The sequence below is a fragment of the Mizuhopecten yessoensis genome, unplaced genomic scaffold (assembly GCF_002113885.1).
Source record: "Mizuhopecten yessoensis strain PY_sf001 unplaced genomic scaffold, ASM211388v2 scaffold11017, whole genome shotgun sequence".
Lineage (NCBI taxonomy): Eukaryota > Metazoa > Mollusca > Bivalvia > Pectinida > Pectinidae > Mizuhopecten > Mizuhopecten yessoensis.
The window spans coordinates 893111-903227 of NW_018408837.1; positions in this window are offsets into that span (position 1 = coordinate 893111).

Here is a 10117-nt window from a genome sequence, read left to right on the forward strand (position 1 = left end):
ATGAAAACAAATGGAAATGGACCTAAGTATAATGTTTATAACATAAATATACACAAATATAATACTGCATGGCGTGGGTCTCGATTAATTTTGAATGGCATGCATAACTCTTAACTTATTGTGTAATGAGCTTTTATCTTGCATGTGATCAACAGGATCGTTCATGAGTGAGCAATCTTTTTGAGGCTTGAAAAATACATTTTCAAAAAAGCAACCGCATCGTTATATTACGTTATCGTCGATCGCCCCAATTAATTTACAAAGAGACACAACCGGACACTGTAGTTGATTAACGAGTGATAATATCATTAGGTGAAACATGTAGCGGCCTACAGTGCGGTTATACAGCAGGAAGTATCCGGATATTATAGGAAAACCATGAATATACATGTAGTTAATTTTACGTGTATTTAAGTTATACTTTTTTGAATATAAATCAGTTTGAGGTCAGCGCGTGCTGAAACATGCAATGTTGGTTGGTTTAGCGAAAAAACGGCTGCACTTCCAGACAATCACATCACGGTTCTCGGCATGCGGCTGACGTCTACCTCATTAATTTAAAAAAAAGTGGCAGACTGACTGCGAAAAACTTGGAAACTCTGAAATGGCGTGTGTTTTTGGAGAAAACGGCGTTCATGTAGGAGGTTTTTAAACGAAAAATTATCCATCTTTCCAACGGTACGAAGCATGTTCCCGTAGATCAACTAGAAATGTTGTTTTTGATGCAAGAAAGTTAGGTGGGGTCTACATTTCGACATCGAGAGCTTTCCGCCCTTCTCGTATATATGACATTGAGGGTGTCATTTTTACCGAAAGTCGATCTAAACCCCTTAGACATGAAAAAATACTCTAAACACCTTAGTTTAGGTCCAAATATAGCTGTAACAAATTCTCAGGTCCCTGTGCATGTACCTGCCGCGTGACTACATATCGTCTCATAGTGTCGATAGGTCGTTAAGACTTAAACAAATAAACCCATCAACCTGTTTTAACGTAAAGCACTGCATGACTTTATGGTGTTGACGGTCTGTAAAAAATAAAGATATAAATTTAACGATATACCCCACAGCTCTCCATACTTCTAAACCACACAAATGGATCCCACTTCTGCTGTCGACGAGTAACCACAAGGGGGCGGCCATCTTGTTGAAGTGGTCACTTGGGAATGAAAAGATCCTTATGTCTATAGAGGACCTGTCAGTGAGCACTCGACAGGCACGCGAGCACATCAACAGTATGTACAGACAATAACTTGGGAACTGACCAACTGGACAAATGGAGAACGACTGTCGACCTCGGTTCGGACACTTTCGAGCTGGTTGGTGACGTAGTTCTCATTTTTCTCGGTAGCTTGTTTGGCGACGGTGACTGAAAACTGCTCAATTAAAGAAAACATAACATGACATACGAATAATGGAAATATTGTGGGAAGGTTGAATCTCTCAGAACATATAAATATACACTAATGTATTATCCGTCGAAAATTCTCCATATTTGTTTATATATATATGGTAGATTTCTTTATTACATTCTATTTTTCCTCAAATATCAGTAAAGAAAAGATTTATTTTAAACAACATTTTATATATACCGGGGCCCATATTCATGAAACCGTTCTCATGCTCAAGCATGGATTTTGTAACTCACTGAAATCATGTCAAACGATCAATGTAAACATTGAAAACAGTATTTGGCTTTAAGTCTCTTCACTTTTATACCAAACCATTGACAAAATAAGATTTTTTTATCAAGTTATAACCGGAACAAGAAATTAGGCTTGAGCACAAAATCCATACTTGAGCAGGAGAATTGTTTAATGAATACTTCTGTGTATTTCTATTTGTCCGTCCGTAACCTTGATTAGTGCATATTACCAGATAAAAAGATAAGATTAACTTTATTTATTTTACAACAATTATGAAACAAGTTTTTACAGCTCTTGTTTGCCCGGATGTTAGCACGCGGGGGGTCTTTATGTTGGAGGAAACCGGAGTACCCCCATACCTGTTCTCGTCCGATCGGGGAATCTAACCCCGGCCTCCTTGGTGGAAGGCAAGTGCGCTATCCACTGCGCCCCATTCGACCATATTACCACGCGTTACCACAGTTTGTAGGTTTGAGGTTAATGCCCTAACAAACACACCTTGTGAACATCATAAAAGATGTCCTATAACGAAATACCAGTTACCACGATATTAGCACATGGAACGTTTTCTTTCACAGTCGGGTGGGATTGTCTAGTGTCCTGTTAACGTGAAATGTATTATTCAGAATCTTACTTGGAAACAACTCATAAATCCGTGAAAAATATAACTTGTGGGGAAGTAAGATCTCTCAAAACGTATAATAATACAATTTTGTATTATCCGTCGAAAACCACGGTAGGAGTTGTGTGTAACTGGCTAGGCTACACAGTGATGTTGATGTTATTGCAAAGAGGTAAGACTTTTTTTGTAACAATTGAGGTGACGTAACATGGAAAATGACTCGTAAAAACCTAATCTAACAGCTTATGAACCAGTGATGTTTTCGAGTATGATATATTGTTACTACACATGGTCACGGTCTAGTGGTTATGTTGCCCCTATCGATATGTCAATCACGTCATGGGTATGTCATATAAGGATATGTTGGAGATACGTATGGGTGTAAGTAATGGTTACCCCGACCCGACATCATTTACGGTTACGGCGGTGTTTACTGCATTGTTTACGGCGTTATAAACGACGCTTTTTACGGTGTTATAAACGACGCTTTTTACGGTGTTATAAACGACGTTGTTTACGGTGTTGTAACGGAAAAAGGACAGGTCGAATTTATACAATACAAAACTTGTGTTTGTAAAGTCTAATTTGCTTTTCTTCACCAACGGACAACGTAACCACCAAACGGACAACGTATTCCCATCCTTGATACTCCAGGGGTTACGCTCACTTACATTATCTGCTCTCCTGGAATATGTCATAGCAAAATTGAAAGCACGAAGATAGCTGTTTGATTGGTCTCAGGTAAACAAACCTAACCACCAATCGCTAGGCCGACACATGTTCATTGGAGGAATAATCAAATGTGTTTTCTGTGGTTATGTTTGCCTAGGAGAATTTGATCAGTGGACTTTGTAGGGCTTCCATACCTTAAACCCAATGATTCAACATTGTGTGCAGTACAGCATTCCGGCCAAGTGCACAGAATCATTCAAAAAATCTCTTCAACATAAATGTTTAATTTTGCTTTGTTTTATTGTACGACGCAAGCACACAGGTTCTATCCCTTTGACGATAATGTTGGCCCGTTATTATCTACGTGGTATCCCGTGCTGTCCTGCCTACAGGCGCGTGTTGTACATATGAAATGGCTATGCAATAGATACACGGCTTAAAGTGGTCGGATATATATATATTTATGGTTTGAATAAAGATATCTCTCCCGAGGTCCGATATATTCTCTGTAGGTTATGTAATTTAAAAACCACAAGTAGAGTACATTTGAAATACATTTATCCATTAAATGATGTGATACATGGAGTCACGTGCCTTCGAATTTGTCATAACACTTTCCACGGGTGCAAAGAGTTTACAAGATTGTAAATCAACATCCTCGATATTCCAGAAAGATCACGCTCGCTTTCGCTCTGTGCACCCCCTATACTATGTTATAGCAAAACTGAGGGCACGCGGCTAGCTATTTGACTGTTCTCTGGTAAAAAAAACACCCAGACCAATCGCTAGGGTGATACCTGTCCTTTAAAGATTACAAAGGAAAGACGCCCGACTTCAAAGTCAGTCAATTTTACCGTTACACGGCCGCGAGTTCCTTTTGATGTACATCAAATATACAAGGTGACGCACACCGAGCCTTCGATTTTGTCAAGATATATTTCTGGGATGCAGAGAACGTAAGCGAGGGTAACCCCTGGAGTATCGAGTATGGTAACCCGGCTATATAAGTGGGCGCAGATACAACCATTATTGTAACCCGGCTATATAAGTGGGCGCAGACACAACCGCTATTGTAATCTGGCTATATCAGTGGGCGCAGATACAACCGCTATTGTAACCCGGCTATTTAAGTGGGCGCAGACACAACCGCTATTGTAATCCGGCTATATCAGTGGGCGCAGATACAACCGCTATTGTAACCCGGCTATTTAAGTGGGCGTAGATACAGCCACTATTGTAATCCGGCTATATAAGTGGGCGCAGATACAACCATTATTGTAACCCGGCTATACAAGTGGGCGCAGCTACCACCGCTATTGTAACCCGGCTATATAAGTGGGCGCAGATACAACCGTTATTGTAACCCGGCTATTTAAGTTGGCGCAGATACAACCGCTATTGTAATCCGGCTATTTAAGTGGGCGCAGATACAACCGCTATTCTAATCCGGCTATATAAGTGGGCGCATATACAACCACTATTATAATCCGGCTATATAAGTTGGTGCAGATACAACCATTATTGAAAATCGGATAACACTAGTGGGGGACCTTTCCGATACTGATAATTGTAATATTTAGGTTTGCCAACTTTTGTAACCCGGGTTGATCATTTCCGGTTGAATTAGTATACTCATAACTAGGTTTAAAAGGACTGCTCGAATCTAACTAACATTTATCCAAGATGTCTGACCCTTAGCTACCGGTTCAGTAACATCTTCCAAACGTCATGCTTAATTTGGATAAAAGCAGTTTGTCATATTTTTGTGTCGGTAAGAGAAATTGCATCGTCGAAACTTCATGGGTTATGCTATAAGCTCTCTGCAGAACGTAATTGAGCGTAACCCCTGGATTATCGAGGATAAATGAATCGCTAAGACAGACACGTGTGTTCAAAATCACTTCCAGGTTTCATTAAACGTCCATAATCCTTATATTGTATGGGAGGTGTTAGAATGCTGGAGTTTGTCGATGGTTTTATTGTCTCCTTATTGATATTTTGGCCTTTACATGTCACAAAAAGCCGTCGGGGCCTGAGGAACATATCGTGCTGTGGGAGCTGTATATTATAGGGGAAGCAAAGATCGTCCTACAGTCTCCTGTGGGAGCCTATACAGTCCATACGACTTCATTTATCTTCATAAATAAAAATAATTCGTTTCGGGAGATAGTCGGTAGACCGTTGATCTGAGCAGTAATCAAGACTCCGGTACCGATAGTTACAGGGATTAGTAGCGGTAGTCGGGAGGGTTAACTGAATTTGGTTTACCTGTTATAGAATAACACAGATCAAGAGTTACCTACCGTCTTACTCACTTTGGAATCAACCAAAATATATCAAATTGTAATGTTAAATAATAATATTTTAACACACATACAAATGTAATTGTTCAAAACGCACTCAAATATCTCAATTTCAATTGATTGATAGCAAATACAATGATGCAATATGATAGTTAATGTTATACAAACTGTACACCTGCGTAGATCGATTGTATTTCATATAAATACTGAACGTTTCAAACGCAGTAGTGCCGAACTACGCGCTAATGTGTAATCAAAGCTCCCCTAATCCCTGATTGGCCTTTCATGAAGTGGGTAATAGCTACGTTTACAATCACTGCGTTTTCGTCCCATTACGTCCGATTTCAGGACCTTCTCTGATAACAGACGGCTACCCCGGCAATTGTATTGTGATATTAGAGGTACCTTCTTTTGTAGGTAACTTCTGAGTTGATAATCCTGGGCCCACTTGTAAAAAACATCTCAAAGGTAAGGAAAATTTTAGACTTGAGGAAAACCTGGTTTATTATTAGAAAAAACATAGAAGAGTTTGTGTATGTGGGAGAATGATTGGAAAGGAGGGACCCTCATATTATATATAGTAATTTTATTCCCAGACTTTATTTCACTTCATGTCTGGAAGGCTGTTGGTGTTTTTAAGAAAACGTCATTTGAATATCAGTCATGGCAAAGTCTTTTCACAGATTTTGTTATCTATATATATACACAAATAAAAAAGTTAAGCACCCCCACGTTTTTTTGGAAATGACAAATGATACGATCAACCCTGCGTCTCATTCCCTCCAGTCAGTCGTCGGATTTCTTGTTGTGGTAGCAGTCGCCATTCCCGATGCAATGCTGCTTCCAACTGACGTAAGTTTTGTACAGGAGGTTCGACTGCCTGTACACGACGGCCTAACATGTCCCAAACATGCTCTATCGGATTCAAATCCGGGCTCATGGAAGATAAGTCACTGCTTCGCCTTGAAGGTAGGCGGTTACCGCCATTGAACGATGCGGCCGGGCGTTGTCATTTTTCATGCTGTATTTTTCTGTCTCCAAACTCTCATTCGTCCATCTGTTACAGGCAGCAGAAACCGGCTCTCGTCCGACCAATGGATCTTGCTCCAAGTCCTCAAGTTCCAAGCACGTCGCGCTAAACACCATGCCAAACCTAATTACCGGTTCCTCACTGTTCTGGTTGAAAGACGTCTATAAGGTAACCGTTGTCTCTTTAGAACAGGACTAGTTGCAAATGGCATTCGTCTAACTAGGCGTTCCAGTGCCCTGCCTTCACGCTGCGATGTTACGGGTGGTCTACCGGATCTTGGCAAGTCTTTGACGGTGTTGGTTTGGATATGTTTTCTCACAGGCCGGCTGACTACAGTATAATAATAGCCCATCTGACGTCCAATAGCTTTACAGGACATCCCTGTTGACCGCATGCCGATAATTTGCCATCTTTGGGCCTCCGATATTCGTCCTCGTACCATGTTCACAGAGAATGAATACTTTTTTTCAAAACGCCGTACTTAAATACCAAGCGTGGGCATACTGCATTTTGGAAATTACATGGGAGGCATGGTGCACGTGCATACTACCTAAATATCTTAATTGCCGATCACACCTGCATGATCACATCTTTTTTATGGAACAATGGTCTTGTTAAAATCAATATTTGCATTTAAATTGAAATGTGTGGTAACATACTATAATTCAATATATCAGGGGGTGCTTAATTTTTCTTTGTGTATATCTCATTTCTGTTTTTAAACAATGTAGCATTTATTGCCAGAAAGACGCTGGCTATACATCATAGCTTTAGGCCTGTTGATGTTCAGTACTCCATACCAGCAAGGCCAGATATCATGACTGCATGCTTTTGGTTCTTCAGAAGAAGCTGTTTGAGTGTTTAATAGCTATGAATCTTTTAATCTCCGATATAAATCAAGGTTTATTTTGATACTTTGTAGCGCTCCTTGCCATCGCCAATAGCGATGTATAATGACTCTAGTTCTCTTGGAAGAAGAAGAAGATACAATGGCAACAAATTTGCGTACACTTCGCAGTTACTTTTTTCAAATTTGTATCTGTTTGACTCAAAATGCTCTTCCCAATGTTTAGAACATATGTACACAATACAGGGATACTATGCCGCCATCTTGAAAAATCATACCCGCCGACCGTGTTTGTTCTATTTCATCTTGGGGAAAAAAACACCCTGATAACTTGATTGCATCTATATCCACTGTCGTTGTTTTGTTATCTTCAACTGACACACTTGGAACCTCCGATGTCTGAATGGCAAGGTATAATAAAGCCGATAGTAAAAGTATCGAAATATCATGACCGAAAATGGCGACCGTTATGCCAGCATGCAAAAGGATACAATAAGCCTTATTGAAAATAAGCGTTAAGCAAAAATCAATATTTATGAACACGGGTTACAATAATGGGTGATGTTGAAAACGTATCGATATCGTTAATCACTATGGTAACCCTTCGAAGGGTTACAGTATTGGTTGCATATGCGCCTTAAACAGTTTCAACATTAGTGGGTGGGGCTACAATAATTCATGTTTATTTGATCCTTTTTGTGTGAAGAGTTCAGTGGTTTATCCGAGCTTGAGTTTTGCCAGCTTTGTGATACCCATTTGGCGCCAAATTTCAGCTGAGCTCAAACATAAGATTTGAACACGAGATTTGAGGAAATGTTTTTGATACCGAAGGATATTTTTTGTTTCATATTTATTTTCCGTGTATATTTTGAAAGTGTCTACATTTGTTCATGCTTACTTCTTACCTGATAGATTTTGTCTTCGAATTGCCATTTTGCTGACACTTCAGAACTCTCTCGTTTCCCCCAGTTTATATACACAAAGCAACAGATAAGCACGATGCCAGCTATATAGGATATGTACAACTAATCTCCTGATTATAAAATGACTTTTCTATCTGTATGATCATTTCCTCTATTGACCCAAAAGTACCGACTTGTCCAGTATTCGTGCAGCACACACGATTTGTCACCTTAATACGCCACGGGCTCTTTAATCGTGATATTGGCGGTACTCCTGTCCCGTATACCTGTAAATTGATATTGGCACTGTCTAATTAGCCAAACTTTCTAATATTGCGGTTTTTTTCTACCTAAACACAATACACACTCAGACAGTTTAGCGCGACTTGTAATAGCGCGAAATCCCGCGAGTTTTGGATGCTGCGTACGATAACATCGCAATGTTGTTTAAGCCTATCTCTGAGGTGATTAATTATTGATACTATTGGAATAGGGCCAGGATCAACAAAGATTAGTCAGCTTTGTGTATTCTGATCGAGCAATATATCCAATTATTCATTATCAGTATTTTTGTTCTGTTTCACCTTAAAACAGGGGAAATTATATGAAATCTCTGTCCAAAATATTCGCTATCTTTAAGCGACAAAAAAAATGTTTACTAATGTGAACAAGTAGCAGAAATCAAAAAGTTCGTTTTGCTACATTAAGTAGCTAGAACTCTTGATTTCTTGTTGGGGCGAGTGACAATGGTAGTTGTGCGCAAATAACCACTCAAAATATTACACAAATAGTATTTCTCTTTATTGACATTTTTATGAAATATAATACATATCTCTGAATAAAGCATCAACCTTAAATAACTTTGACCATTCCATTGTTCTAAATATATGTCATTTTTTTCCATATTATTAAATCGATATATACGTCATCACTCATATTCCTTACAATTTCAACAGGATACAGTCGGAAACATAACCTTATGTTATTAATTATTCATAAACAATAGCTGGTTTATGTGACGATATGTCGGTATTGTACTCACGATAATAACACTAAGTATTGCAACGCTGTATTGAATCATGGACAAGTACTTCGTGGACTCATCTTAATTATAAACGACTAATTTGAAAGAGTCGCCCGTATTCATGAAATCGTTCTTATGCTCAAGCATGGATTCTGTGCTCAAACCAGATTTCTTGAAACTCGCTTAAATAATGTAAAACAAGCAAAAAATAAAATAAACATTGAAAACAGTAATTGGATTTAAGTCTCTTCATTTTTATTCAGATCTTTGATTTTTTTTTTATTACTTTATCACTGAAACATGAAATAAGATTTGAGCACAAAATCCACATTTGAGCACAAAATCCACGTTTGAGCACAAGATCCACGTTTGAGCACAAAATCCACGTTTGAGCATGAGAAGGTTTTCATGAAAACGGACCCCGGTAAACCCACAGTCAGACAGAGAAAGTAGAAATTGAACACAATTCCTTAAATATTATATAATAATATTTGAAATATTATGAATTGCTTTATTCCCTCAAATTTTACTTATAAAATGCAGAATTGTGGATTGCTTAACGCTCTCGAATGTCTTTCATAAATGCAGATTCCTTGACGAAATGATTTCATTTTTTGTTTTAATTTTAAAATTGGAATATTGTTCAGTTTTACTTATGATCGGCGATGATGTATAATGAACATTTATAAAGTGTTGTCACTCAACACAATAAGAGAATAAAAGGGAAATGTTTTGCTATTGTAATTTAAATGAAGCAAATCCAGTGTTATTTATTTTGAATAATTAAAATTACGTGAGATACGTTTTTTCGCATTAAACTCACAACGAACGCTAAAATGTAAGTGAAGTGGAGTACAATAAATCTTCGGATATATACACTTGATTTCACTAAGTTTTGGAGAATGGGCCATTGCATACTTTTCGTAAATAATGTTCCATTTTATACCAGAATTCTGTCGTCTGTATACAAGTTATTTAGACGAATCTGTTAAGAACTCAAAACTTAGATAAAATGCCACAAATTTCATAATTTAAGATAAATCCGATCACACAACCACAATTTAATCAATTT